Source organism: Oreochromis niloticus, linkage group LG16, assembly GCF_001858045.2.
Source record: "Oreochromis niloticus isolate F11D_XX linkage group LG16, O_niloticus_UMD_NMBU, whole genome shotgun sequence".
In the NCBI taxonomy this organism is placed as follows: domain Eukaryota; kingdom Metazoa; phylum Chordata; class Actinopteri; order Cichliformes; family Cichlidae; genus Oreochromis; species Oreochromis niloticus.
In genome coordinates, this window is record NC_031987.2 from 14257847 (window position 1) to 14262149 (window position 4303).

The 4303-nt window shown below is 40.3% G+C and overlaps 1 long non-coding RNA gene across 1 annotated transcript; it reads left to right on the top strand.

The window, feature by feature from the left end:
* Positions 1-2276: 2276 nt before the first annotated feature.
* Positions 2277-3749, top strand: LOC112844050 (uncharacterized). Its single transcript, XR_003216605.1, has 3 exons — positions 2277-2364; positions 3303-3401; positions 3625-3749. It is a non-coding gene; the product is annotated as an uncharacterized LOC112844050 (long non-coding RNA).
* The last annotated feature ends 554 nt before the right edge of the window (positions 3750-4303 follow it).

Here is a 4303-nt window from a genome sequence, read left to right on the forward strand (position 1 = left end):
CATTCATTTTCAGCCGTACTGTGTAAAACACGAGGACCGTTTTGGAAATTTTGGTCAGAAAGGAGGTGGTTTCACGGTTATATCTGTGCCCATCGTCACATCAAGTCTCCATACACCCAAATGCTGATGGCGAAAATGTTCTTATGGTATCAAAAACGGGACTTCACAAACTAGGGGGAGATGTCCGGATAACTACATCCACCATTTATTGTACTGAATCATTTAAAAGTTTAATATTGTGTCTTGATCTCTTCTTGTTGTTAACTGTCTGCCTGGCTTTTGCTCCTGTAGTGGTGTTGTGCATTGTGGGTTTTAGAGCTTTTTGTCTGCAAACAGCTTCCTGCTGCAGCCAAGTATTGAACCAAACAGTAAAGTTGTGACATCCAATTAAACTGAAACTCTTTATCAACCTTCGGCAGGTAATAATTCTCTGTACAAACAACCCTGTTCACACTTTAACAAGGCTGATTATAGTCACTCTTAAGTAGACATGGCCCCTCCTGTGTCTCTGTCTCAGTGAGAAAGCAAAACCACAGACTTTCTCTCAGTGAAAAAGTTAGATTGTTCATTAGTTTAGTGGCTCCATAGCAGAGGGTACCATTCCCTTGGGGGTTGTGTCATGAAGTCTGTAAAAATCCAACAAATCAAACCTGCTGTGGTGAACCTCTTGCAAATCAGGGAGTAAATGAAAGTAGCTCTATATTGTTTATTAGTTTCTATTAGTGGGTAAAAGTAAAATAACTACATCACATCAGTGTTTAACAGCCTGTCCATCAGCAGTGTAGCATGAAACTAAGAGTAAGTGTTGCAGTGGCTTTGGGTTGGGTTAGGTGCTCTTCCTGAACAACCTCCCCACATTTGATGCAAATGTAAGCATTTTTGTGTCTAACAATTATTATTTTAATGATTAAATAGACACAGTAGACATCCAACTTGTGTTAAGGTTGTCTCGTTTCACATCCTGCTTCAACAAAACACCCCGTGTTTATTCAAAACGCTCTGAAAGCACCAATTCAATGAGGATTTAATGTTAATGTGTATTTGTGCTCTCTGAGGCTAAAAGCCCTGTTTGGAAGATTACTGACTGACTATTTATTATCACACGGAATGACAATCAAGCCTTTTCAAAAAGCATCTCTAGCTGATTGTCTGAATATCGCTGAATATGGTCTGTCTAAAGAGCTTGTCCCTCTTGAGCCCAGCATGCTTCCTGCCTGCCCTTCCTCCTCTCCCCTCCTCCGCTCCCACCATCACATCCGCCTCCAGCGCTCTGAACTCTACATCCCTGAAAGTTCAAGGGAAAATCAGCCGCCATCAATCACTAATGCAAATGAGGAGAGCAAGCTCTCTGGAGCAGCTTAGCCTGTTGAAGATCACACAGCAACAATTAAAACCCCTGAAAGCAAATCATCTTCAGTAGACCACTAAATGAAAAGAGCCTTTCTTTCAAGAGTGCTCAATAGTGGCAGGATTTTCAAAGGCTCTTGCCCATGTGTGCAGTTTAATGATGAAAGTCAGGATGGGGGGCTGTGACGGAGGGAGACTGCACCCTGTTCGGCAAGGTTGTTACCATGACATTTGGTGCAACAACAGACTCAAGAGGATCCTATAACATGCTATTACAAAGGGTCATTCTTATTTAGATATTCACATGCTTTCCTGCTCCTCCTGGATCCTACCAAACTGTTTCAGCGTGCCACACATAAGCCAAAACTTTACTAATTAAGAGAAGTACCTGTAAGGACAATTAGATTTCAGTGTTTTAAGTCTGGTAATTTCTTTAAGTGTTTGACCTTTCTGCCTTTGCAGGGGAAGTTTGAGAGCAAGGTAAAACACTTCTCGCAGGACTCTGGCTGTAACTAAGTAATTAAAAAGTGCTCCACTAGGCTCTAACCTTATTATTCCAGCCTTTGAGAAATATCTTCAGATGTTCTTAAGCACTCCTCAATGGATCTCGGTGAGAAAGCCTATTGCAAAGGAGGGGTCTGAATATATTTTACCTTGTACTCTGTGACATTTTGAAATCTAAAAGTCATTCTTATTAAGAAGAGCTTTGCTTTGCATCCTGAATAGCGGCTTTGTTCTCCCTAGCTCCAGGGAGCAGCATGTTTTCATGCTGACTTCCACTCACTGAACCACACATGATGCACACCACATAATTACCATACACAACATGTTGACTGTGTTGTCTGGGGGGGAAAGCAGCACTGAGGGCATGTACTCCAGTCTGGCTTTTATTATTAATATATGACCACAATAACAGACAAGAGAAACATTCTCAGCTCACATTTCACATTGTGGTGGGAAACGCAAGAAGGTTAGGATTCCTACGTTTCAAGAAGCCAAGATGGAGACATCTTCACGGTAGGAATTAACTAACCAGTGAAATCTATTTTTTACTAAGTCTGTGGTCTGGAGCCAGGGTTTTGAGTTGCTTCGCAGTTTCCTGATAAGTCAGTTCTGTTGGTTTCAATGCAGTTTTAGTGCTCTAAAGCTGCGTCCAGACAGGGAGCAATTAGCTTGTCAAGCACCTCTTTGAAGCTGACATTTGGTCAGTGGACTCCAGGCTCCAGTTGCCTAGGTAACTCTAAAATGTGTTTACTACCATGTCACAAGTCAATCATCAGTATCATGCAGTCTCATTGGTAGTTGCTTCAATCACTGGCTTAGAAGTTGAGAACAATTTGCACTGCTAGTATTTTTTTCCCCGCCCAAGTTACTTGAAGTCACTTGACTTTCAATGAAATAATGATACAGCCGCTCATGGAGACAACAATACGATAAAAACTGGAGTTCATTTTGAAGCAGGTGAAGATTATAGCTTCATGGCGCCCCTTGAAGCATGCCTCAAAAGGGAGTCAGCCCTGATAAACGCCTATGCTAAAATTTCCAACTTTCCAGCATTACAAACCATGTTTACAGCCTGGTACAAAAACAGTTTTTAGCCTATCCAGTCTTCAAGCGATGATGTATGAACCCTGCTTATGGGGCCAAACTACTCTGCATTTATTAAGGCTGTTGTGTTTTTAACATGTTTTAATGCTTTGTATTTTGTTTTATTTAATCTGAACAAGCTATCAGTAAAGCTTTGACTGGTAGCTGCAGTCAAAGTCTGAAAAAAAAAGTCTGAATTATCAGTTTATCTTTATCTTTCTAAGTAAGAAACTGTTCAAGGTTTCATGTGCAGTACTCCGTACAGCTTACATCCTTTGAGAGAAATACTATGAAGCATACATATATGTTGTCCAATACTGAGGAAGCAGTTGGTGATAACACCTCCATACGTTTCTGTTTTCCTGCAGATGACCACTGTGCAGTAGCACAACTGAACCAGGACTGGAAACCTGCCCCATCATCTCATCCTTGCAGATCTCCATTAAAAACGTAACAGTGACTCAGAGGTAAATATTCTACTGGATAATCTGTTAGTATATCAGACTTTGTTTTTTGTTTTTAAATAGCTCACGTCAGTTGTAAGCAGAACTATAGAACTGAAAAAATGTAAGGGCAAAACTTCAGAACCTGAAGTGGGTGAGGACAGGGAAGAATCAGTTTTATTTCACATTTGAAGGATAAATTTCACATTTTCACAGTTTGTGATGAGTCTTTTCTTTGTGATTACAGGAGTTGCCCTCAGATTCAGACCTCAGCATCACCCAGTGACAACAGACTATCATCTTATATGTTCACTCTTTGTAGTAACTCCAAAATTAAACGATGAAAACGGTGCAAAGGCTAAATTACTATATGATGTACTGTCAGTGGATGCTGCAGCTGTTTTATTGATAAAGTTAAAGACGAAAAGTTAAAGGGTTTAATCATCCACATAACTGGTGTCACTATATAGGAGCATAAACAGAAACTCGGTTTGGTGTTTAACAAAGCTCCTGATCTCAGACCTGCACAGCTTCTGTTTGTAACACTGAAGGTAGAGTCCATGATATTTTCTATCAATAAAACCCGATGTAAGGTCAAAGGTTTTAACTTAACATTGAACTAAAAAACTTAATCCAGACTTCTATCGCAGAGTGTTTTATTTACCATAAGATATTCAGAGTCATTCATATTTCAGTAAACTGAGAGGATAATAAATATATAACTTTCGGCAGGACTGAATATAACATCATTATGTAAAGTTCCAGACCCTCTGTGCTTTGCATTGCACAAAGCAAAGGTCACTGTCACACTGTTCATGAAGTGCTGGGTTTATCCATCTTCTTGGGCAGGCCTTCAGTGGAGGTCTGGAGAAGACATACCTTTGAGGGAGGTGTTGGTGAAAATTATGAGTCCTGCTTGATCTCTG